Below are 26,199 nucleotides of genomic sequence, written 5' to 3'. Positions count from 1 at the left end.
CAGGCGTGCCCAAGGGGGTGTGGCCGTAAGCGAGAGCAAGGCTCGCTGGCACCCTTCTTATTGAGAGGACAGCTCCGTCACCTCTTTAACGACGCTGCTTTTTTCCCTTGCGTTTTTCTCTTCTTTCCACGTTCTCTCTCTTCACTGCCTTCGTCCCCGCTCTATTTCACTTCAGCCTTTCACTCTTGCTTCCTTCCAATGAGGACGGAGCTGCGGGAGAAAGGGCGCTATAGAGGATCGCTGTGGAGAGCTGCTGCTGTGCTTTGACATCTGAGCTCTGTGGAAAACGATCTCAATACAATTCTGAAAAACGCGATTCCCCGAACGCCAGCCGAACAAGTCTCCACAGCCGAAGCGCTGTGTCTCTTTTCAGCTGGCGATAAACCTTTCCTCGATCCTTTGCGGACTTGTTAAACTGTTCCTGATCAGAATAAAAAACGCTCACGCTAATACACAAGCACCCGTGTCTCGCCAAAGCTGACAAATAAACAGACGGACAAGCCGCACTGCACGTGTGAACAGGGGAATGAGCGAGCGAGCGGGGATAGGGCGCCTCCTGCGCTTAAAAGCTTACAGCACCTGGTATTCCCAGGCGGTCTCCCATCCAAGTACTAACCAGGCCCATCCCTGTTTAGCTTCCGAGATCAGACGAGATCAGGCGTGCCCAAGGGGGTGTGGCCGTAAGCGAGAGCAAGGCTCGCTGGCACCCTTCTTATTGAGAGGACAGCTCCGTCACCTCTTTAACGACGCTGCTTTTTTCCCTTGCGTTTTTCTCTTCTTTCCACGTTCTCTCTCTTCACTGCCTTCGTCCCCGCTCTATTTCACTTCAGCCTTTCACTCTTGCTTCCTTCCAATGAGGACGGAGCTGCGGGAGAAAGGGCGCTATAGAGGATCGCTGTGGAGAGCTGCTGCTGTGCTTTGACATCTGAGCTCTGTGGAAAACGATCTCAATACAATTCTGAAAAACGCGATTCCCCGAACGCCAGCCGAACAAGTCTCCACAGCCGAAGCGCTGTGTCTCTCTTCAGCTGGCGATAAACCTTTCCTCGATCCTTTGCGGACTTGTTAAACTGTTCCTGATCAGAATAAAAAACGCTCACGCTAATACACAAGCACCCGTGTCTCGCCAAAGCTGACAAATAAACAGACGGACAAGCCGCACTGCACGTGTGAACAGGGGAATGAGCGAGCGAGCGGGGATAGGGCGCCTCCTGCGCTTAAAAGCTTACAGCACCTGGTATTCCCAGGCGGTCTCCCATCCAAGTACTAACCAGGCCCATCCCTGTTTAGCTTCCGAGATCAGATGAGATCAGGCGTGCTCAAGGGGGTGTGGCCGTAAGCGAGAGCAAGGCTCGCTGGCACCCTTCTTATTGAGAGGACAGCTCCGTCACCTCTTTTACGACGCTGCTTTTTTTCCCTTGCGTTTTTCTCTTCTTCCCACGTTCTCTCTCTTCACTGCCTTCGTCCCCGGTCTATTTCACTTCAACCTTTCACTTTTGCTTCCTTCCAATGAGGACGGAGCTGCGGGAGAAAGGGCGCTATAGAGGATCACTGTGGAGAGCTGCTGCTGTGCTTTGACATCTGAGCTCTGTGGAAAACGATCTCAATACAATTCTGAAAAACGCGACTCCCCCAACGCCAGCCGAACAAGTCTTGAAGTGGAAATCTAATAAGTAAATTGATTCTTAAAATGTAGAGAGCTTTGCAAAGAAATATATTGGGGCTTTTAGATAATATATTTCAAGGATGTAATTGCTGTGCTACAGTACGTGCAGAATTTTAGAAAACAGTGCGTCAAGAAAGTACACTGTTTAGGTTCCTTTAGAAGACAATTTACCAAAACAATATATGCTGTCTGGGTCGTTAGAATTAGCTGTAAGTAACTGATAAGCTTTGAATAACATCTAGTGCTTCTTCTTTCGCTTTTTGATGTAATCTGTTTTCTCTTAGGGAAAGTGGAAGTTTTAGAAGGGACAAAGCGCTGAGCTTTTTTCCTGCGCAACGTCTTATGAAAACCCTGTACTGCCTGTAACAAATTGAGTCTCTGGTTGCTCCCAATATTGAAATAAAGACCTTACTCAGGTGAGAACTCTCTCTTGTGGCTTCCTTGATAGTTATATTTCCATGACACCGGTTTTAATGTCTGTAGATTGTATCTTATTTTTATTTTTTGTTTTGTTTCATGTTCATATTATGTGTTTTCACCCAGTTGACTCCAGTTAATAACAGTTCATCCAGTTAATAGCCACTTTTGATGCGAGAAAAACGGGTGATCTTTCTATCTCGTGATCAGCTTAGTATCTTTCTGTAAATTTTTTTCTGCTTAATTAAACGTTTAAAATACATGAATTTCATAAAGACAACACACGTTTCGAACAGAAAAAAATCATATTCTGTTCTCTTCCTGGTATGTATAACAGATCAGCAGGTCTTATTTTCCCAATTGCTTTTTTCCACTGTATTATAATGGCAAGCCAATGTCTTCTCTTAGCTAGGTAATGTTACTTGTGGATGTGCTTCTGAGTTGCGTAGAAGCACATGTATCCATAGAAAGTATATTATACTACTATTTGAGCTACAGTACATAAAAATAATTATATCGTTATTAATTTCTTTAGGTACGTGATTCCATATTATATTCCCTATTAATCAAATTCTAAAAGTATGCTTTTGTTTACTCCGATAACGAGCACATTCACAGAAAATGTTAATATCTTATGACTTTTCACAAAGTATATAAAGTTAAGATGGTCAGAAGGAGCATGTAAAAACGTTTCCGAAACGTGGTAAAATCTTACTACATGTAAGACTTTGATGCTTAAAATGTTTAGGAAGAAAGTGGAATACTGGTGTGTATTTTTTTTTTAAACTACCAATACCAGCCATATACAGTTTACACTATATGTTTATGTTCCTAAATTAATATAGTTTATGGTGGTGTATCGTGGTTGTAGAGGTTTGATGGGTTTACTGAGACAATTATTAATTGTAGCAGTAATCACGAGGTTGTTCGTTGTGGCTTTTAGAAAACCAATCGTCAGAACAACTAACAACGCACACACACGGGTTCAATACACGAGATACATTTATTCATATAAATTGTGCACCAAACATATGCTAGTCTGCCTTGATACGAGCGGCAGACCTTACTGTGAGGGTTATCAATATACAAGGTATATAATCTCGAAGAGATGCCAACACAAAGAGATACACAACAGAGAATATATGTCAACATATATCGTTCGGTTACCAAATCGCTAATCAGTGTTATTACCCACTGTTACTCTAAACTCGGAAGTAAATACATTACTCATGAATTAAATTGATAACAACTTGTGTTGAGGTACAATTGAATTCTCGAGACACAATGTAGAACATGGGGTTTACTTATCCACTGTGTATGGATTTGGAATCTCCCGGCACGAACACCAAACCAGCTGACAGGCTCTGTTGCAGCCTCTGTTCCAGCGGTTGTCCAATGGGCGTTGTCCCGGCGTCCTCTGGCTACCGGCCAACCAGTTGAGGTACAGCTCGGAGTAGGACGGGCGGAGGAATCTGACTGCGGCGCGCAGGGCAGTCGTTGCTCCGAGGAGATCTACCAGCAGTCCAGCTGGCTAGTAGAAAGTCTCTATGCACAGAGTGTGACCGCGAGTCCTCACAAGTCACTCTTTTGCCTGGGAAGAAGCTGGTTCGTTCCTGGTCCAGCGCTGCTTCTGAATAACCTATTCAGGTTGTCGATTAGGGTCCAACTGTAGGCTGCCGTTGATCAAGCGGATCATTCACGTTGGTAGAATTCTGAGTACGTATGGGATCCTCGGCCTCGCGCTTAGAACAAAGTCCAAGTCCCTTTGCAGACAACAGCAGTTGTCACGTGACTGTCTCTGAGGATGCGCGAAAATGGCCAAGGAGAGCCCCGATCTGAGCTTGCGCTCCCTTTTTGACCAAGACATAGATGTGTGCTGATTGGTTGAGAGTTTGGCGGGCATTAGAGACCCACGTGGTATTACCACGCCCTGCCAATCACTGATTGGTTGGTCAAGGTGAGATATAAGTCACTTACTCTTGACACTTAGGAATGCAGTCCAGATGTCCATTCGGCACTCCCTAGACAGATAGGCACCAATGGATGACCATTGATCATGATAGCCAGGCTAAGCTAAGTGCATCCCCATCTGGGAGCTGTCCATTATCAAAAGAAAACATCTTAAATCAACCTGCATGAATACTTTCTCTGTGGCTGCACCACAAAGATGGAGGGTGAGATGAGGCCTCATTTAGGACAGAATACCACCGCCTAATTCTGTCTTATTAACAAGCATTGCCGCTACAACGGCATCTCTCCTGTCAAACTTCCTCCTGACGTGTTTGACAGGATCTGGGCCGTGGTGAACAGTGGGAAAGACGCCCTGTGGAGAGTGAGGAACATGGGGCTGTTCAAAGGCATCGAGTTCCCAGTCAAGGCAGCAGGTAGCCTGGCCCTGTTCATCACCCGAGAGAACTATTACCTCAGAGATCTGTGGAGAGAAAGGAGGGAGGAAGCAGAAAATCTGTGGGAAATAGAGAGCATAGGTCAATATTTCAAGAAACTGTGAAAAACATTATCATGTTTAATTAAAGAATGTGATTTACACCAGAAAAAAAGAAATTGTTGCTATGTAACTGGTACCGTGTCAATATGTAATGAGATGTGATTATATATACTGTTTTAAGTATGTATATTAATGTAAAGCTTTCTAATTTGTGATGTCCTGTATTTTTTTGTGAAAAGAAAATAAAGTTCTTAAAAAATCGATTCACCCAGGGCGAGGCTCGGCCATTGCACTTCGGCTGTGCTGACCCCTGCGAATTCCCCAAATGTGGGAATCTCGACTGCATAATTTCTGGTAGTGGGGGACTGCGTTCGCGCTCTCTCCTGATGTGCTTGGTCCAATATCAGATACGGGAGAGTTAGGACACCACGAGCTGCGATAGGATCCCAGTTCGAAAGGAGTCGATGCCACTGCTGGTTCCCGGTTTCTTTTAGTTAGAGGTCCGGAGAAGCATTTCAAGCTGGTTACACTACTCCTTCCGGACATTCATTCCCTTTTCAAAGTCAGTCGTTTTGCTGTTGTCTGCATTATTTAGGCTGATTATCGAGGTTAGCCTTTATTTGGTCATGGGGGCCTCGGTACTGTATGCTAATTCTCAAGACAGTTTCACCCGTTTTCTGATTGCTAGGTTCTGTACCAGTGCTCAATGAATGAAATCAGTAATAAATGAATATATGTATAGTTATACGAAAAACAAGTGGTTTATCGACTCATCTTCATTTGCAGATTTAGAGGCAGCTTCGATATTCGGGGGAGGCATAAAACATGGTGCTGATCTTTGGAAAGCAGGAGGCAAAACTGACACGTTCTCATACAAGGAGCTGAAACCAGGCCACCTGGGTGAAGATCAGGTATCGTAACCGCTAGACCATATGGGAGCATACAGCCATGTTGTGCGTGCGTCATGTAAGCAAACTGTAATTGCTGCCTTCATGACCTGCTTGATGGAGAAAACACACAAGAGAGTTGGCACTCAGAGTGTCGAAGGGTTGATGTATACTAGGGCTCAGTTGAAATGCAGTGTCAGGACTTTTCCGACTAGTGTCACACAAAGAGAGTACATCCTTTCCTACTGGCTGTGTATGTCTCGGTAACTCGCTGTGATCGTATAGTGCTCAGAATTTGTGTTGTGGCCGCAACAACCCCGGTTCGAATCCGCATACTGGCAGAATAGGAGGAGTACTGCCTGACTGGATCGTTGATGAACGACAGAGGCCACTCCGACCTCCTCTTGGTTTTCTTCAATGACTTACTAAGGATCTTCTTCACATTCGCCCATGCAGGAGAAGCCAGTTACACCAAAGCAAACGCAGGAAAGTGCATTTCAAGCAGAGACCAGGAGGGACTTGTTTACACCGAGAGTGGTCGGAGAATGGAACAATGCGCCCAGCCCTGTTGCTGGAGCCGATTCTTGATGATATCTTGGGCTCACTAAGAGGCCCCCGCTGGATGTTAATCTTTCTGTTGTTCTTGCAGGTCCTGCGCTGCTTTTGAGCCGACAGAGCTCGTCCTGGTCTGTCGGCACAGCCCAATTGCAAATGATCGGCTCCATGCACAGAAGGAACGTGCGTTTGGTACAAGAGTGCACGAAGGCACCGGAAATACATTGGGAACAAATGACCGGTCGTTCAAGACCTCTGTGAAGTACAGGAGCGTGCAAAACGAGGCTGCTTCCACCCAGTCTCGAACCGGGGACCTTTCGCGTGTTAGGCGAACGTGATAGCCGCTACACTACGGAAACCTGCAGGGATCGATGCTGGTGTCTTGCTTGTGTTTCGGGCTGAGAAAGGGACGCGTAACTTTAGGCAGGGGGCGCTGGAGAGAGGAACAAAGGGCGCGATGAAACAAAATGCCGAAACCCGGGATCAAACCAGGGACCTGTAGATCTTCAGTCTAACGCTCTCCCAACTGAGCTATTTTGGCGGTGCGGAGAGCCCACAGCCACCTGCTCCAGCCTTCCTGTGTTGCGGCATGAGCGCACCAAGAGTAGCGGGAGAGTGTTGCAGGAACGTCACTCTGAAGGAAAGCCACCCAGGTGCGCCCTCTGAGCTCTGTCCAGCGCATCTTCCTCGCATGGACTCCTGCCTGCGACGGGCAGGAAACAATTAGCAAGAACAGAACGACACCCCATGGGTGTCTCATGACCGCACCTTAGGTTGTGACACGTGCAGGTGTGAGGGGTTGCCGGGCTACTTTGGAGCAGAGCTTGGGCAGAGGGGGGGTGGGAAAGCAGACAAAGAGGTGACACCTCAAGGTCTGCACGATCACAGCTCTCCGCCGCCCCAGGCTTCCGCTCGATAAGCTACTGGACACACCCGCCCCTCCTCACACAGACCGTGGAAAAGCCCCCGAGTGGGAGGGCTCTCTCTTCCTCCCAGGAGCTCTTGGACACGACGCACAGACAGGGCGCGGGGAGCTGCCGCCTGCAAACACGGCTCCAGGCAGGACTCCACTCCGCAGGAGCCGCAGAGCAGAGGAGATAAAGCACTGTCGTATGGCCCTGACATCCCAGCCTCGTCACTCACTGCGTTAAGCACTGTCATATGGCCCTGACATCCCACCCCTGCCACTCTCTGCGTAAAGATGTGTCGCATGGCCCTGACACCCACCCTCAACTCTCTGCATAATGCAGTCTCGTGAGGCCCTGACATCCCAACCCCGCCACTCTCTGTGTAAAGCACTGTCGTATGGCCCTGACATCACACCCCTCCACTCTTTGCGTTAACCCCTGCCGTATGGCCCTGACACCCACCCCTCCACTCTCTGCATAAAGCAGTGTCGTATGGCCCTGATACCAACCCCTCCACTCTCTGCATTAAGCAGTGCTGTCAGGCTCTGACATCCCAACCCCGCCACTCTCTGCGTAAAGAATTGTCGTATGGCCCTGACACCCACCCCTCCACTCTCTGCATAAAGCAGTGTCCTCAAGCCCTGACATCCCACCCCCGCCACTATCTGTGTAAAGCAGTATCGTCAGGCCCTGACATCCCACCTCTGCCACTCTCTGCGAAAAGAAGTGTCATATGGCCCTGATACCCACCCCTCCATTCTCTGCATAAACCAGTGTCTTCATGCCCTGACATCCCACCCCCGCCACTCTCTGCGTAAAGCAGTATCGTCAGGCCCTGACTTCCCACCCCCGCCACTCTCTGCGTTAACCCCTGTCGTATAGCCCTGACACCCACCCCTGCACACTCTGCATAAAGCAGTGTTGTCAAACCCTGACATCCCACACCCTCCACTATCTGCGTAATGCACTGTCGTATGGCCCTGACATCCAACCCCCGCCAATCTCTGCGTAAAGCAGTATCGTCAGGCCCTGACATCCAACCCCCGCCACTCTCTGAATAAATAAGTGCCGTATAGCCCTGACACCCACCCCTCCACTCTTTGCATTAAGCAGTCTCGTCAGGCCCTGAAATCCCACCCCCGCCACTCTTTGCGTAAAGCAGTATGGTCAGGCCCTGACATCCCACCCACGGTACTCTCTGCCTAAAGCACTGTCACATGGCCCTGACACTCACCCCTCCACTCTCTGCGTTAATACTGTCGTATGGCCCTGACATCCCAGCCTCGCCGCTCACTGCGTTAAGCACTGTCGTATGGCCCTGACACCCACCCCTCCACTCTCTGCGAAAAGCAGTGTCGTCAAGCCCTGACATCCCACCCCCGCCACTATCTGCGTAAAGCAGTATCGTCAGGCCCTGACACTCACCCCTCCACTCTCTGCATTAAGCAGTGCTGTCAGGCTCTGACATCCCAACCCCGCCACTCTCTGCGTAAGGAATTGTCGTATGGCCCTGACACCCACCCCTCCACACTCTACATTAAGCAGTGCTGTCAGGCTCTGACATCCCAACCCCGCCACTCTCTGCCTAAAGAATTGTCGTATGGCCCTGACACCCACCCCTCCACACTCTAAATTAAGCAGTGCTGTCAGGCTCTGACATCCCAAACTCACCACTGTCTGCGTAAAGAAATGTCGTATGGCCCTGGCACCCACCCCTCAACTCTCTGCATAATGCAGTCTCGTGAGGCCCTGACATCCCAACCCCGCCACTCTCTGTGTAAAGCAGTATCATCAGGCCCTGACATCCCACCCCTGCCACTCTCTGCGTAAAGTAGTATGGTCAGGCTCTGACATCCCACCCACGACACTCTCTGCCTAAAGCACTGTCATATGGCCTGACACTCACCCCTCCACTCTCTGCATTAAGCAGTGTTGTCAGGCCCTGACACCCACCCCTCCACTCTCTGCATGAAGCAGTGTCTTCATGCACTGACATCCCACCCCCGCCAATCTCTGCGTAAAGCAGTATCGTCAGGCCCTGACATCCCACCCCCGCCACTCTCTGCGTAAAGCACTGTCATATGGCCCTGACACTCACCCCTCCACTCTCTGCGTTAAGCACAGTCGTATGGCCCTGACATCCCAGCCTCGTCGCTCACTGCGTTAAGCACTGTCGTATGGCCCTGACACCCACCCCTCCACTCTCTGCATAAAGCAGTGTCGTCAAGCCCTGACATCCCACCCCCGCCACTATCTGCGTAAAGCAGTATCGTCAGGCCCTGACATCCCACCCCTGCCACTATCTGCGTAAAGCAGTATCGTCAGGCCCTGACATCCCACCCACGGTACTCTCTGCCTAAAGCACTGTCACATGGCCCTGACACTCACCCCTCCACTCTCTGCGTTAATACTGTCGTATGGCCCTGACATCCCAGCCTCGCCGCTCACTGCGTTAAGCACTGTCGTATGGCCCTGACACCCACCCCTCCACTCTCTGCGAAAAGCAGTGTCGTCAAGCCCTGACATCCCACCCCCGCCACTATCTGCGTAAAGCAGTATCGTCAGGCCCTGACACTCACCCCTCCACTCTCTGCATTAAGCAGTGCTGTCAGGCTCTGACATCCCAACCCCGCCACTCTCTGCGTAAGGAATTGTCGTATGGCCCTGACACCCACCCCTCCACACTCTACATTAAGCAGTGCTGTCAGGCTCTGACATCCCAACCCCGCCACTCTCTGCCTAAAGAATTGTCGTATGGCCCTGACACCCACCCCTCCACACTCTAAATTAAGCAGTGCTGTCAGGCTCTGACATCCCAAACTCACCACTGTCTGCGTAAAGAAATGTCGTATGGCCCTGGCACCCACCCCTCAACTCTCTGCATAATGCAGTCTCGTGAGGCCCTGACATCCCAACCCCGCCACTCTCTGTGTAAAGCAGTATCATCAGGCCCTGACATCCCACCCCTGCCACTCTCTGCGTAAAGTAGTATGGTCAGGCTCTGACATCCCACCCACGACACTCTCTGCCTAAAGCACTGTCATATGGCCTGACACTCACCCCTCCACTCTCTGCGTTAAGCAGTGTTGTCAGGCCCTGACACCCACCCCTCCACTCTCTGCATGAAGCAGTGTCTTCATGCACTGACATCCCACCCCCGCCAATCTCTGCGTAAAGCAGTATCGTCAGGCCCTGACATCCCACCCCCGCCACTCTCTGCGTAAAGCACTGTCATATGGCCCTGACACTCACCCCTCCACTCTCTGCGTTAAGCACAGTCGTATGGCCCTGACATCCCAGCCTCGTCGCTCACTGCGTTAAGCACTGTCGTATGGCCCTGACACCCACCCCTCCACTCTCTGCATAAAGCAGTGTCGTCAAGCCCTGACATCCCACCCCCGCCACTATCTGCGTAAAGCAGTATCGTCAGGCCCTGACATCCCACCCCTGCCACTATCTGCGTAAAGCAGTATCGTCAGGCCCTGACATCCCACCCCTGCCACTCTCTGCGAAAAGAAGTGTCGTATGGCCCTGATACCCACCCCTCCACTCTCTGCGTTAAGCAGTCTCATCAGGCCCTGACATCCCACCCCCGCCACCCTATACGTAAAGAAATGTCGTATGGCCCTGATACCAACCCCTCCACTCTCTGCGTTAAGCAGTGCTGTCAGGCTCTGACATCCCACCCCTGCCACTCTGTGCGTTAACCCCTGTCGTATGGCCCTGACACCCACACCTCCATTCTCTACGTAAAGCAGTGTCTTCATGCCCTGACATCCCACCCCCGCCACTATCTGCGTAAAGCACTGTCGTATGGCCCTGACACCCACCCTTTCACTCTCTGCATAAAGATGTCTCATCAGGCCCTGACATCCCACCCCCGCCACTCTCTGCGTAAAGCACTGTCGTATGGCCCTGACATCCAACCCCTTCCACTCTCTGCGTATAGCAGTATCGTCAAGCCCTGACATCCCACCCCAGCCACTATCTGCGTAAAGCAGTATCGTCAGGCCCTGACATCCCACCCCTGCCACTCTCTGCGAAAAGAAGTGTCGTATGGCCCTGATACCCACCCCTCCACTCTCTGGGTTAAGCAGTGCTGTCAGGATCTGACATCCCAAACCCGTGACTCTCTCCGTAAAGAATTGTCGTATGGCCCTGACACCCACCCCTCCATTCTCTGCATAAACCAGTGTCTTCATGCCCTGACATCCCACCCCCGCCTCTCTCTGCGTTAAGCAGTGCTGTCAGGCCCTGACATCCCACCCCCGCCACTCTCTGCGTTAACCCCTGTTGTATGGCCCTGACACCCACCCCTCCACTCTCTGCATAAAGCAGTCTCATCAGGCCCTGACATCCCACCCCCGCCACTCTCTACGTAAAGCACTGTCGTATGGCCCTGACATCCAACCCCTTCCACTCTCTGCGTATAGCAGTATCGTCAGGCCCTGACATCCCACCCCTGCCACTCTGTGCGTAAAGAAGTGTCTTATGGCTCTGACAATCACCCCTCCACTATCTGCATAAAGCAGTGTCTTATGGCCATGACACCCACCCCTCCACTCTCTGCGTTAAGCAGTGTTGTCAGGCCCTGACATCCCACTGCCGCCACTCTCTGCATAAAGCAGTGTCGTCAAGCCCTGATATCCCACCCCCACCACTCTCTGCATAAAGCAGTACGGTCAGGCCCTGACATCCTACCCCCGCCACCTTCTGCCTAAAGCACTGTCATATGGCCCTGACACCCACCCCTCCACTCTCTGCGTTAAGCAGTGTTGTCAGGCCCTGACATCCCGCCCCCTCCACTCTGCGTAAAGCACTGTCGTATAGCCCTGACATCCCAGCCTCGCCACTCACTGCGTTAAGCACTGTCATATGGCCCTGAGACCCACCCCTCCACTCTCTGCGTTAAGCAGTGTTGTCAGGCCCTGACATCCCGCCCCCTCCACTCTGCGTAAAGCACTGTCGTATAGCCCTGACATCCCAGCCTCGCCACTCACTGCGTTAAGCACTGTCATATGGCCCTGAGACCCACCCCTCCACTCTCTGCGTTAAGCAGTGTTGTCAGGCCCTGACATCCCACCCCCGCTACTCTCTGCATAAATCAGTGTCAAGTAATAGGTTTATTCCATGCTGAAAAAAAGCAAGAGAACACAACGTTTCGGCCGTGGAGCCTTCTTCAGGTGTGAGAGAGACAGGACAGTAGGCAAAGGTAAAGTAGCGGGAGAACAAAGGCTGGGAGAGAGGAGGAGTGAGAGGCGGGAGCAGGGGACAGAAAGAGAGGCCAATCAAGAGGTTTGAAGTCAGATTGGGTGCAGAGAGGTGTGAAATGAAACTTCCAATGAATGGAGAAAATTTAAAAGAACAGTAGTCTGTCGTTAAGGGAAGGGAGAATGTGTGATCCTAGCTGCAGAATAATTTTAGTTTCGGTGGTCTTTCTGATGTATGAGTTTCTGAAAACTGTCTTTGAGAACACATACAGAGAGATTAGAGTGGTTGTGGCCGTCAGAGGTGAAATGAGAAACAATGGGCTTGGAGAGATCTTTAATCTTCACAGCCCTGACGTGTTCTCTGAAGCGGTCTTCGAGTCTCCTTCCTGTTTCTCCAATGTAGATGGCTGGGCATTTACTGCAAGAGATACAGTAAATAAGGTTGCTGGAGGTACAAGATGCTGTCTGGGTGATCCAGAAATTGTCCTGAGGGGCCTTGAATGAGTGTGGTGGTGGCTGTGTACTTGCAGGTGATACAGCGAGCTCTGTTGCAAGGGAAAGTGCCTGGTGTGGATAATAATAATAATAATAATAATAATAATAATAATAATAATAATAAACTTTATTTTATATAGCGCCTTTAAAGGTGGCTTCTCAAAGCGCTTTACAGGATGACAATAACAATAAATAAGAAGACTACAACAATAAATAAGAAAATTTCACAAGACAGGACACAATTATAATTACAACAATACAACAATAACAATAGAGGAGACCGTGGAAGATGGTATTAAGAAGAGCAGAGGGGTGAAGAATGGAACCAGTTAAGTAAAGGCTTTTCTGAAAAGGAGGGTTTTGAGTCTGGATTTGAAGGAGTTTAGAGAAGGTGACTCTCTAATATCCTTGGGCAAATAGTTCCAGAGCTTGGGGGCATAGCAGGAGAAGGCCCTGTCGCCCATACAATGTAGACGGGCTTGGGGGACAGTAAGGAGGGCAGAATTTGAAGAGCGGAGGTTGCGAGGTGGGGAGTAGGGCGATAAAAGTTCAGACAGGTATTGAGGTGCCAAGCCATGTAAAGCCTTGTAGGTGAGCATGAGGATTTTAAAGTCTACGCGGAATTTGACCGGAAGCCAGTGCAAGGACTCCAGGATAGGAGTAATGTGAACACTTGCACTAGACCTGGTCAGGATTCTGGCTGCTGAATTTTGGACATACTGCAGCTTGTTCAGAGTAGATTTAGATACCCCAGGGAGCAGAGCATTGCAGTAGTCAATTCGAGAGAATACAAATATGTTGATCAGCTTTTCAGCCACAGTTAATGATAGCATAGGGCGTAGTCTTGCGATATTTCTAAGGTGAAAAAAAGATGTTTTGACAGTATGCTGTACATGTGGGTCGAATGTTAAGCCAGAATCGAATATAACCCCAAGGTTTTTCAATTTTGATTGGAGCTCAAGTACAGAGCCATCTACAGACAGGGTTACATGGTTGTTGAGGGCGGTCAAGGGAGCTGTGAACAGGGAGGTTACGCAGATTAGGTGGTCGGCGATATGAGATGATAGGGCGATCAGAAAAGAGGGCCCCAATGGAGGGATCATCCTGTACGATGGAAAAGTTCTGGTTAATGGTCCTGGGGATAGGAAGTGTGTTAGGGTGGTAAGGAAGCACCAAAGGAATGCAGTTTTTACGGCGGGAGTTCCTGATCGGGTTGATGGTCCGGGGGGTGTTTTTGGCTTGGGCAAGGGCCCTGTCAATCACACTGCTGGGGTATCCTCTGTTGATAAAAAATGAGTACATTTCGAGGGCTTGGTTCTCGAAGTCGATGTCGTCGCTGCATAATCGTCGTAACCTAAGGAATTGTGAAAAAGGAAGAGAGTTTTTAGTGTGGTTGGGGTGAAATTAGCTGTACAGGAGGTAGCTGTGTGAATCTGTGGGTTTGTAATAAACTGAAGTGGACAGTCGGGGGTAGTTGATAGACAAGTGGATGTCTAGAAACGGAAGAGTGGTGGAAGATATGTTAACCGTATATTTGAGGGACGGGTGGAAGTTGGTGAAATGGTGCAGGAAGAACTCAAGCTGATCGTTGGAGCATGTGGCGGCACCGACGCAGTAATCAATATATCGCTTGTAGAGGTCAGGGACATAGCCAGTGTAGGAAGCGAAGAAGCGTTCTTCTACCCAGCTGACAAAAATGTTGGCATAGCTGGGTCCCATTCTGGTGCCCATGGCAACTCCACTGACCTGTTGGTAAAAAAGATTATTGAAAGAGAATGCGTTCAGTGTGAGGACCAATTCTGCACGGCGTACCAGGGTGTGGGTGGGTGGATCAAGCACTGTGCGTTTGTCCAGCGTGTGCTTGAGGGCTGTAAGGCCGTCATTATGGGGAATGACGGTGTACAGAGATGTGATGTCCATGGTAAAAATGTAGCATTCGGTACCCTGAAATTGGAAATCATTAAAAAGTTGGAGCGCGTGGTTGGTGTCTTTGATGTATGAGGGAAGATCTTCAACCAGCGGTCTCATGAGGCTGTCGAGAAAGGCTGAGATGTAAGTAGTTGGACAGTTACATGCTGATACGATGGGGCATCCAGGGGTGTCCGGTTTGTGGATTTTGGGGAGGAGGTATAATTGAGATACCTGTGGATGTTCCATGATGAGCCGGTTCGCCTCCTGGGGGAGCTCGTTACTGCTGATAAAAAGGGAAATGGTGGAAACCACTTCCTTTTGGTAGTCAGTGGTAGGGTCCTGTTGGAGAGGGAGGTAGGCAGAAGTGTCAGTTAGTTGTCTAGAGGCTTCAAAGATATATAGATCCTTACGCCACACCACAACAGCACCTCCTTTGTCCGCTGGTTTGATGACAATATCATCCCTGTTGCGGAGAGACTGGAGCACCTGATTTTCTCCTTGGGTGAGGTTAGACCTATGTTTACTGGGTATAGGGAGTGCCTTGGGAGCTTGATTAGTGCATTGGTTGATGAAATAATCAACTGGTGGAAAACGGCCAGAGGAGGGAGTCCAACAGCTCTGTTTGGGATTAATGTTGTTAATGACATCAATAACCGGGTTGTTATCAGCTGCCTGTGAAGAGAAATTGTCTGCAAAATGTGCTCTGAGACGGATCCTGCGGTAAAAGCGGTTAAGGTCGACATTGGTCTGGGTGATGTCCAGTTTCCTGGGAACTGGTACAAAACTGAGCCCTTTGCTGAGGAGGGATCGCTCATCCTGTGAAAGGGAAAGGTCAGAAGGTATGGTGACAACGAGGTTAGGGTTGGTGAGGGTGTTCGGGGTGTTGATGGTTTTCTTCTGTAGAAGATGACTGAGTTTTTGTCCTTCTCTGTAGTGAGAAACTGGTAGAGTTTAGAGTTGAGAGATCTAATGAGGTAAGTTATGAAGGGAAGATGATGTGGAGCTGTCAGCCGTAGAAATTCCTTAGCCTCTTTGATGTTGTTGTCGTAAAGGATAATCTGTTTTTTGAGGGAGAAAATGGTAGAGAGCATTAGTTTCCTAGAAAATTGTTTTAGAAGTCTCTGAGTGTTACTCTGGGTGGTATCAGAGTCAAAAGAAAAGGTATTAAATTTAAGGCGAAATCCTTTAGGGATGATATTATGTCGACGACATCTGTAAAGGAATAGAAGGTGGTTAGAAAGCCTGGTCTTGGAACAGATAGCTGTAAAGAGACGGAATGCTGGTTTAGTGAGAGAAGCGGGCAAGTGGCCCAGGGAGGAAGAGAAGTTATGACGAAGAGATCTAGAAAAAGATTTGGAGGAAGGCATAGTGGGTCGCATATATTTTCGTTTTTCTCTTTTTTACATAACACGCTTACGAGAAATAGACTGTCTTGTAATGAAAGCTGCATTAGAAAATGTGTATCTAAATTAAAATCGGGAATATGTCTTTTGCGTTATTCAGCTTTCTTAGCGCTTGGGTCTCGATTCAGATATTGCAATGAAAGCAACAGGGGAGTAAGTTTTCCTTTTCTAAATCAAAGGTGATCTGCTCACAAGGAAGTATAAAAACTTCAGCGTTTACTTTTTGAAGACCGCAAATTGTCGAAACACTGTTGCTTCATAAGCTAATAAGTAACATTTCTGAGCACGCATTGTATTACTAATGCTATTATTAATTAAATAAAACTTAAATTCACATAATGGAATTTGGACGGCTCAAAGTAGTCTATTCCTTTTACACCTTTACTTGCCCGCTGAGTAGAGTTTTAACCAACGGCAGCAGAAGTATCAGTAATAGCAACAGTGTGGTTAGAGTGTCACAATACACTCTATGAAAGAATTGCGGCTTCAGATCGTTTTGTTCTGTTGAAGCTGCCTACAGGCTCCGATTTGCTGACATTGGCTGTGATCTTTTTCATGAAATTCTTCACATATTTGAAATATTTAATTCGGGTTCGCCTAATACACGGTGCAACCCGTACCTGCAGCAGAATGCTGTGGCACATGAAGCCATTTTGTTTATCGGTTGTAAGGATTGAGGAGCGTACTACAAATCGAGCAAGCGAAAAGAAAATTAAACAGGAGTCAGGAGTTTTTGGATTGCTAATCCATTGTGCTCTGCTCATCTAGGTTCAAATTCCATTCTTGTCATGGTTAAGGCCTGAGACGTGTGTGTTTTTTCTAAACGGTGTTTGCATTTGTTTCCTCCTTTACTCCTGTAAACTCAGGATTTTTTTTTCCTTGGTGGCAACAATACGCTTCTGTAATACAGTAAATGGTAGACTCTGCTTTCAAATTAGCTGCACCAGGCATTCGGATACAGAAAAACACAGGGATTTAAAATTCAGGAATATGAATGGCCAATTGCTTACAGCTAGGGTTTTTACGTTTTCTTATTTAGCGATTTGTGTATCAATCTTTTAACAATTCATTAAAATGCTAACAATATGTAAAATCAAAACAACAGCACCTTTAAATGCTGGGGAGACAGGTAGTTGTTTTTTTCATCAGATGCCAATCTCTAATGCTGTGTGTGAGAGCTTACGTACCTTTCCTTTTCTCACATTTTCTGACAACTATTCCAAAGGGGCACCCTGTCAGCTCCTAATACTTTTTAAAAGTCTGCCTGCATGTTTGATTATTGTCGTTTTATTTAGAAAAAGTTCAATATTGATCATAACTAAAGAAAATTAGGATCACGAATAAAAAAAGGGCTGAAGATGCGAGTCGCTCTTGAATCAGAGCTGGGCGACACGGGCTTCTGTTCTGATATGATTGTACGAAAAGCAGGAGGAATCTCTTCTCTCCTATGGAGCATGAGCTGAATCAGGAGTGAGACATTTCGTATGCTCGTGCATATGTTAACGCATGACCTACATCGTAAAACTAAATTAAAAACTAACATTAAGTTGTCAAAGACATTCATTTATATACAAACAAGAGACACACATAGTAATGATTCTACATTAACTTGTCCTGCACTGATCAGACTAATTGAAATGTACAGTGCCTTGCGAAAGTATTCGGCCCCCTTGAACTTTTCAACCTTTTGCCACATTTCAGGCTTCAAACATAAAGATATAAATTTTTTATTTTATGTGAAGAATCACCAACAAGTGGGACACAATTGTGAAGTGGAACGAAATCTATTGGATTTTTGAAACTTTTTTAACTAATAAAAAAATGAAAAGTGGGGCGTGCAAAATTATTCGGCCCCCTTGCGTTAATACTTTGTAGAGCCACCTTTTGCTGTGATTACAGCTGCAAGTCGCTTGGGGTATGTCTCTATCAGTTTTGCACATCGAGAGACTGAAATTCTTGCCCATTCTTCCTTGCAAAACAGCTCGAGCTCAGTGAGGTTGGATGGAGAGCGTTTGTGAACAGCAGTTTTCAGCTCTTTCCACAGATTCTCGATTGGATTCAGGTCTGGACTTTGACTTGGCCATTCAAACACCTGGATACGTTTATTTGTGAACCATTCCTTTGTAGATTTTGCTGTATGTTTGGGATCATTGTCTTGTTGGAAGATAAATCTCCGTCCCAGTTTCAGGTCTTTTGCAGACTCCAACAGGTTTTCATCCAGAATGGTCCTGTATTTGGCTGCATCCATCTTCCCCTCAATTTTAACCATCTTCCCTGTCCCTGCTGAAGAAAAGCAGGCCCAAACCATGATGCTGCCACCACCATGTTTGACAGTGGGGATGGTGTGTTGAGGGTGATGAGCTGTGTTGCTTTTACGCCAAACATATCGTTTTGCATTGTGGGCAAAAAGTTCGATTTTGGTTTCATCTGACCAGAGCACCTTCTTCCACATGTTTGGGGTGTCTCCCAGGTGGCTTGTGGCAAACTTTAGACGAGACTTTTTATGGATATCTTTGAGAAATGGCTTTCTTCTTGCCACTCTTCCATAAAGGCCAGATTTGTGCAGTGTAAGACTGATTGTTGTCCTATGGACAGACTCTCCCACCTCAGCTGTAGTTCTCTGCAGTTCATCCAGAGTGATCATGGGCCTCTTGGCTGCATCTCTGATCAGTCTTCTCCTTGTCTGAGCTGAAAGTTTAGAGGGACGGCCAGGTCTTGGTAGATTTGCAGTGGTCTGATACTCCTTCCATTTCAAGATGATCGCTTGCACAGTGCTCCTTGGGATGTTTGAAGCTTGGGAAATCTTTTTGTATCCAAATCCGGCTTTAAACTTCTCCACAACAGTATTACGGACCTGCCTGGTGTGTTCCTTGGTCTTCATGATGCTCTCTGCGCTTTCAACAGAACCTTGAGACTATCACAGAGCAGGTGCATTTATACAGAGACTTGATTACACACAGGTGGATTCTATTTATCACCATCAGTCATTTAGGACAACATTGGATCATTCAGAGATCCTCGCTGAACTTCTGGAGTGAGTTTGCTGCACTGAAAGTAAAGGGGCCGAATAATTTTGCACGCCCCACTTTTCATTTTTTTATTAGTTAAAAAAGTTTCAAAAATCCAATAGATTTCGTTCCACTTCACAATTGTGTCCCACTTGTTGGTGATTCTTCACATAAAATAAAAAAAATATATCTTTATGTTTGAAGCCTGAAATGTGGCAAAAGGTTGAAAAGTTCAAGGGGGCCGAATACTTTCGCAAGGCACTGTATACTAGTCTGCCTGGATACGAGCAGCAGACCTTACTGTGAGGGTTATCAATATACAAAGTATATAATCTCGAAGAGATGCAAATACAAAGAGATACACAACAGAGAATATATGTCAATATATATCGTTCGGTTACCAAATCGCTAATCAGTGTTATTACCCACTGTTACTCTAAACTCGGAAGTAAATACATTACTCATGAATTAAATTGATAACAACTTGTGTTGAGGTACAATTGAATTCTCGAGACGCAATGTAGAACATGGGGTTTACTTATCCACTGTGTATGGATTTGGAATTTCCCGGCACGAACAACAAACTAGCTGACAAGCTCTGTTGCAGCCTCGGTCCCAGCGGTTGTCCAATGGGCATTGTCCCGGCGTCCTCTGGCTACCGGCCAACCAGTCGAGGTGCAGCTCGGAGTAGGACGGGCGGAGGAATCTGACTGCGGCGCGCAGGGCAGTCGTTGCTCCGAGGAGATCTACCAGCAGTCCGGCTGGCTAGTAGAAAGTCTCTATGCACTATGCACTCTATGCAGTGTGACGGCTAGTCCTCACAAGTCACTCTTTTGCCCGGGAAGAATCTGGTTCGTTCCCGGTCCAGCGCTGCTTCTGAATAAGCTATTCAGGTTGTCGACGAGAGTCCAACTGTGGGCTGCCGTTGATCAAGCGGAGCGTTCACGTTGGTAGAATTCTGAGTACGTACGGGATCCTCGGCCCCGCGCTTAGAACAAAGTCCAAGTCCCTTTGCAGACAACAGCCTTTGTCACATGATTGTCTCTGAGGATGCGCGAAAATGGCCAAGGAGAGCCCTGATCTGAGCTTGCGCTCCCTTTTTGACCAAGACACAGATGTGTTCTGATTGGTTGAGAGTTTGGCGGGAATTGGAGACCCACATGGTGTTACCACACCCTGCCAGTCTCTGATTGGTTGATCAAGGTGAGATACGAGTCACTTACTCCTGAAATGCAGTCCAGATGTCCATTTGGCACTCTCTAGACAGACAGGCGCCAATGGATGACCATTGATCATGATAGCCAGGCTTATCTAAGTGCATCCCCGTTTGGGAGCTGTCCCTCATCAAAAGAAAACATCTTAAATCAGCCTGCATGAATACTTTCTCTGTGGCTGCACCACAGAGATGGAGAGTGAGATGGGGCCTCATTAAGGAAAGCACAGCAACGCTTAATTCTGTTGTAGCGGTGAGGCTTAAATATAAGGCAGAATTAAGTGTTCTGAGCCTTCCCAAATGAGGCCCCATTTCTCTGTTCATCTCTGTGGTGCAGCCACAGAGAAACCATTCATGCAAGATGTTTTCTTTTGATAAGGACAGCTCCCAAAGGGGGATGCACTTAGCTAAGCCTGGCTATCATGATCAATGGTCATCCATTGGCGCCTATCTGTTTAGGGAGTGCCAGTTGGACATCTGGACTGCATTACTAAGTGTCAGGAGTAAGTGACTCATACCTCACCTTGATCAACCAATCAGGGATTGGTAGGGCCGAGTAACCCACGTGGGACTCTGATGCCCATGGAACTTTCAGCCAATCAATGAGCTGAAGTTCCTCCAGGTAAAAACAGGCAACACAGAGAGCCTGAGAGATTCAGATTCAGATTCAGATTCAACAATTCTAAAGGGAATTCAAAGGAGAAGAATTCCAGGGCAGGACGGCCCAGGAGCAGAAGGCTCCCAAGGGCAGGACATTCTCGCAGCGCGCCTCCTGAGCATCCTGAGACTCAGCCCGGACAACCACGGAACGGCCAGTGTGTCCGAGTGCCAGAACTTTCCTTTGTTCTAAGAGTCTAGAGTGGAGGTTGCCAGAGAGTAACCAGCAGCAGGCCTCGTGAACAGGACGGAACTGTGGAAAGCTGAATCACTATTCAGAACTAGCTCTTCATCAGGAATGAACCGGTCCTCTTCCTGACTTGCTGGGACCCACAGTCATCTTTTCTCCTGTACACAAACTTTGCTAGTTAAAGCCAACAATGAGCATCAGCAGCGCACCGTCGCAAGCCGCACAGCACAGCCTGGCACGGAGCCAGAGAGCGTGGATTGGACAGCAACAGCCTGCAACTGTTCCTTTGTGCCCGCAGGAGATCTGAATCCCCAAAGATTGGATGAGTATTCAACTTCAATGCATTACAGCTCGAGAATTCAATTGTTATCCCAACCAGTTGATATCAATTTAATTCCTAAGAGTTATGTACTTGTTTGAGTATCTAATGTAGAAGTTGTAACCAAGTTCACTTTACGAAACGGTCTTAATGAATGATATACTGAACGTATGCCCTCTTGATATGTGTAACTCTTTGTAACTGACCGAATATACCTTTTGTATTCTGATAACCCTCTCGATAAGATCTGTTAGGTTTATATGCATATTCTATGTATTAATAAATGTATCCTCGTGTATTAGTACCTGTGTGCTCGTTGTTTGAGTTATGTCGCATGGTTGGATTCTAAAGCCACCAAAAGAATCAACTTTGTGATTTACTGCTACAATTAATAATTGTCTCAGTAAATGCCCAAACCCTACAGAACTGGTACCTTCAGAGAGCCACTATGATTACATATTTGGCGTCCCTGAACCGGTTTTCCCTACACTGTCTTATTACCAAGCATTGCTGCTACAACTGCTTAAATTCAAACTAAACAGGACTATGGGAATGAGATTTGATTTCGAACTGGGTTTTAAATAAATAGGACCACTGCACTACATTGTGCTTTATGTAAGACAAAAGGTGGGCTTCCTGTGTTTTCGATAACTCAGTTATAAGAGCGGAGGAATATAGTGGAAACAGCTGGGAACTCTTTGTTCTCTGGTTTGAATCTGGCTGGAAGAAAGGTGTTTTTTATGTTCTTTAATCAAAAAGTGAAAATTTATCTTTCACTTAGTTGTCTTATTTTCTAGGCTTGTAGACTCCTCACTCTTCCTAAAAGAAAGTGCTGCAGATAAAGATACAGTAGTTGTCAGAAGTTTAGTTCAGTGGTAGAGCACATACAGGCTGTATGTGGTTGTTTTCAATCGCCGGCGTCTCCACTCTGGATTTCTTCCTAAGCGCGATATCTTTCCTTACTTGTGTGTGAATTTCAGCGCAACACATAAACCCTTTGTCTGTTTTATAAAGATTATATTTTAAATCAGTTAAAACAAAAAAGTACCAATTACATACACGTAGAAAACACATGTATCTAATTTGAAAATTTGGGCAATGTATTACTAGTAGTGGAGCTGAGCTCACAGAAGAGCAGTTGATATTGTTAAACCACGTATTATTTTTAAATGACGCTACTAAGCACTGGCACGGTGTTTGTGCAGTCCTACCCAAGCTTTCTATCGACTGGATGAGTCTCCTGTTCCATCTCCAATTCTTTCCGCACATTTCGCCTGTTTCACCACCGTTATCATTAGACTATAGCCACTAATACGAGAATACTGTTCTGAAAGACTGTCTTAAATAATAATGTTGAAAAGGGTAAGGATAAGAGTTTTTTTCATTAAGGTAACCATACATCTGCCTGTATAGTACAACTTATTATCTGTATCCGCAAATCCCCAATATTAATGCTGTCTCCTGAGAAACACAAGTGTAGAGTCAAATAATATTACAACAAATCTATTCAATTAACACCCCTATGTGACAGAACACATTTAAGACTTACACCCCTTTTAAATATGTATTTCCTTCATTTCAGTTCTCTCCCCGGGATACCTGAAAATTCATTATAGTATAATAAAGTCTGTGCATGCATTACCTGTAATACAGCTACTGATATAGATAACATTAAACTTCATTATTAAGATACTACACTTTTATTAATAAAATATGTATTGATAAAATTCCTTGTGAATAATTGTAGTGTCTGGAAAGCAATTGTTCATTACTTAATGACGATATTATTTCCACTACATTCAGGACAGTTCCAATGTAATCTATTGTTCCACTTCGTCTGCTTAGTCTCCTACTTTAGTAACATCTAATGGGGAGCAGCTGTTATTTTAGGTTTGTTGCAATTGAGAACAGGTTTGCTACAGAGCTGCTGACAAATTTCAGCAGCCAGTTTGTTGCAACTGACCCGTTGTAGCTACCAATCAGAAAAAAAAACAAACGCAACAACTTCAAAAGAGAAAGAACATTAAAAACAAATCTGGGGAACAACATAAACACAGAATCTAATGCGAGAGCTTTATCAAGTCTTCAGTGCTCCTCTTGTCTCAGTAGACCTCTCTCATATATTTGTGTACAGGTCAACTGGAGGTACACAGCTGATAGTAATTTAAGTAGGGAGCTGCATCACAGCATGCGTGGGCTGCAAATGGAAAAGTATAGGTTTATTCCATGCTGAAAATAGAAGTAAACACAACGTTTCAGCTGTGGAAACTTCTTTGATTGTGACTCGAAATAAATCTTTACTTGTTCGTTTGATGTTAATTTATCTCCATCAAATACCTAACAGTATCTAAACTCGACAGTTGCTCTCAGTAGCTAAAGACACTGCTCCAGGTGAGGCTTGAACTCACAACCGCGGCATGACTCCGCTGTGCACTGCTGTATAAGTACCGCACGCTGACCGATTGCGCCACTGGAGCTGTGCAAGTCATGCTCCTCATACAGACTGACGCTGCAGAAACACAGGGTGAAAACGGTTTCGGTTGTGGATCCATCTATACATGGGGAACACTAAAATAGCAAGGAAAATACTAGAAAAGAAACTGAAAGAATTGTGCTAACAGCAAAGGGGAACTGAGGGAGGTGGTCAGACAAGTAAATCAGCCTGGCAGATTATTTGTATCGACATGTTTTGAGTCAATCAGCAAACAGATTTCTCTTCATGTGCCTTAAACTGTGCAGTTTGTATCTTCGCTGTAGATAGGTTTCTTCAGAAGTCCAGTAAACTGACAATAATGGAGAACTAGCTGACGCACCCCGTCGTGAAGACCCTCTGTAAGGTGATTACATGTTTCAATTTCAAGTCGCCTCCTTTACACTCAATTGCAGCCCCGAAACTGAGAGAAAGCATGAGAAATGGCTTCAATTTCAATGTGAAAGTGCAGTACAGGCTCGATGGCTTCACATCTCCCATCAATCAAATAAAATTGCAGTAAAGCGATCTAAATATGACTCTTAAGTACTGGGAAAGATGATTATTTTGAGCGTGCCTCCAAGGGTCTGCTACGAGGCTTAAGTTGGCTTCTTATTCGCCAGCTTCTTATGCGTGTTTTTCGTTCCACCTTAAATGGTGCTGCTGTGATGTTATGTCGCCTTTCGCCTGTAGATGGCTCTCTTCGATCAGTACTAATCCGGCTGGAATACTGTAGACATCTTCACTGAAAAGGAATATCCAAATAAATAGCGACTGTCCAAATTATATTTTTGTATGGAATATATTTCAGAAAATCGCAAACCAATTTTAAAAACTCACCACAACAAGGACTTACACTGGGAAAAGGTGACTGTACTTTCTGTTTATTGCTACTGCCTTCCCCCGATTATGAAAATGTCTCACAGTTCTAACACCGACGTGTGAAAGACAATGTAACAGACTATCAAAATCCTGAAGTACAAGAAATTTTAATGCACCAGTTTTTTAAATATGACCCTCTGATCCTGGCATGTCAGTATACATTTCGAAAAAGTATGGCACCAATCGCACGAATTGCAATGGCACAAATTGTTGAGAATATCACTGACCTTGCCGATATTTGCAGGGGATACGGATGTTTTGCACATGTTGAACTAAAACACGTAAATATTGAGCTTCTTAGTCAATATCACCGGGAATGTCCAATAATGACGAACATCAGTAGCTTCAAGGAAACTTTGACTCGCACATGGAGTTTTATCTTCAAATGGAGGGTGGGAGAATTTATTTGTACTCTCGTTGCTCATTAGCTAAACTATTTTAAAAATATGACACAGATTTGTTCGAGAAACTTGTAATCGCCTTAAAGAGAGTCTTCTTGAAGATGTGCACCAGCTAGCTCTCCACTGTCAATTGACAGGACTTTAGGAGAAACTGTTCTCATACAACCAACATACAAATTACACATCTTAAGGAACATGAAGAGAAATCCGTGTACTAAATAACATAAAATTGTCGCTGCAAATTATCACCAAGCTGTTTTATGTGTCTGACCACCTCTTTCCTACTTTGCAGCGAGCACAAATTTTTCTGTTTCTTCATCGCAATTTTACTGTCTCTTTCCCCCATGTGGAGATAGATCCACAGCTGAAACTTTAGGTCAGTTCCTGTTACTCTGTCCGATTGAAAGAGCTGTATTAAAGGCACTCCCATCTCTGCAGGAAAGTTATTGCTGCTCTCAACACAATATACTGCAGCCAAATATAGCGATACTGTCACTGCCTGTGGGCCACGTGTTCCTGCTGGCAGTCTATTATGTCATGTTCATCCACACCCAGAAACATTACTTCATCGCTATTTTACTGTCCCCCATGTGGAGATGGATCCACAGCCGAAACTTTAGGTCAGTTCCTGTTACTCTGTCCGATTGAAAGAGCTGTATTAAAGGCACTCCCATCTCTGCAGGAAAGTTAATGCTGCTCTCAACACAATATACTGCAGCCAAATATAGCGATTCTGTCACTGCCTGTGGGCCACGTGTTCCTGCTGTCAGTCTATAATGTCATGTTCATCTACACCCAGAAACATTACTGCTGGAGCACAAGAGTTATATAGGCGCAGTCCATAGAGCAAGAATCTCTTAATCTCAGAACTGTGGGTTCAGCCCCCACATTGGGTCCCTCTGTGTCAATTTGACCCCCCCAATCCTCCTAGCATGACCTGATGGCGTAACAGTGATACCCAGTACCCAGCGTAATTCAGCTTTCTTTCCACTTGATTCAGATTTTGATCTGAAATCATCGGCCAAACAAGAGTTTGTCTAAATCGAGGGAGATCTGCTCACAAGCAAGTATTAAACACTTCAGCATTTTCTGTTCGAATACCACACTTTGTCAAAACACTGCCGCTTCTTAAGCTAATAAGTAACGGTTTTTGAGCACGCA

The 26,199-nt window shown here is 46.4% G+C and overlaps 1 protein-coding gene and 6 non-coding genes across 6 annotated transcripts in view; 1 reads left to right on the top strand and 6 right to left on the bottom strand.

Moving 5' to 3' along the window:
* LOC138244732 (5S ribosomal RNA) overlaps nt 1–31 on the bottom strand; it is a 119-nt gene extending 88 nt beyond the window's left edge. The window contains exon 1 of the ribosomal RNA XR_011193347.1: nt 1–31. This exon is cut by the window's left edge and continues 88 nt beyond it. This is a non-coding gene — a ribosomal RNA (5S ribosomal RNA).
* Nucleotides 1–26,199, bottom strand: part of LOC138242764 (zinc finger protein 271-like) — a 1,399,044-nt gene that overhangs the window by 1,264,436 nt on the left and 108,409 nt on the right.
* LOC138244731 (5S ribosomal RNA) lies at nt 568–686 on the bottom strand. Its single transcript, XR_011193346.1, has one exon. It is a non-coding gene; the product is annotated as a 5S ribosomal RNA (ribosomal RNA).
* On the bottom strand, nt 1,223–1,341 carry LOC138216195 (5S ribosomal RNA). Its single transcript, XR_011179907.1, has one exon. It is a non-coding gene; the product is annotated as a 5S ribosomal RNA (ribosomal RNA).
* LOC138243572 (U1 spliceosomal RNA) lies at nt 4,751–4,915 on the top strand. Its single transcript, XR_011192227.1, has one exon. It is a non-coding gene; the product is annotated as a U1 spliceosomal RNA (small nuclear RNA).
* Nucleotides 6,440–6,512, bottom strand: trnaf-gaa (transfer RNA phenylalanine (anticodon GAA)). The gene has a single exon. It is a non-coding gene; the product is annotated as a tRNA-Phe (tRNA).
* trnai-uau (transfer RNA isoleucine (anticodon UAU)) lies at nt 23,669–23,762 on the bottom strand. Its single transcript has 2 exons — nt 23,725–23,762; nt 23,669–23,704 (listed from the first exon to the last, which is right to left on the bottom strand). It is a non-coding gene; the product is annotated as a tRNA-Ile (tRNA).

Source organism: Lepisosteus oculatus, chromosome 14 (assembly GCF_040954835.1).
Source record: "Lepisosteus oculatus isolate fLepOcu1 chromosome 14, fLepOcu1.hap2, whole genome shotgun sequence".
In the NCBI taxonomy this organism is placed as follows: Eukaryota; Metazoa; Chordata; class Actinopteri; order Semionotiformes; family Lepisosteidae; genus Lepisosteus; species Lepisosteus oculatus.
The sequence above is the reverse complement of the archived record's forward strand: the minus strand, read 5'-3'. Positions and strand labels throughout refer to the sequence as shown.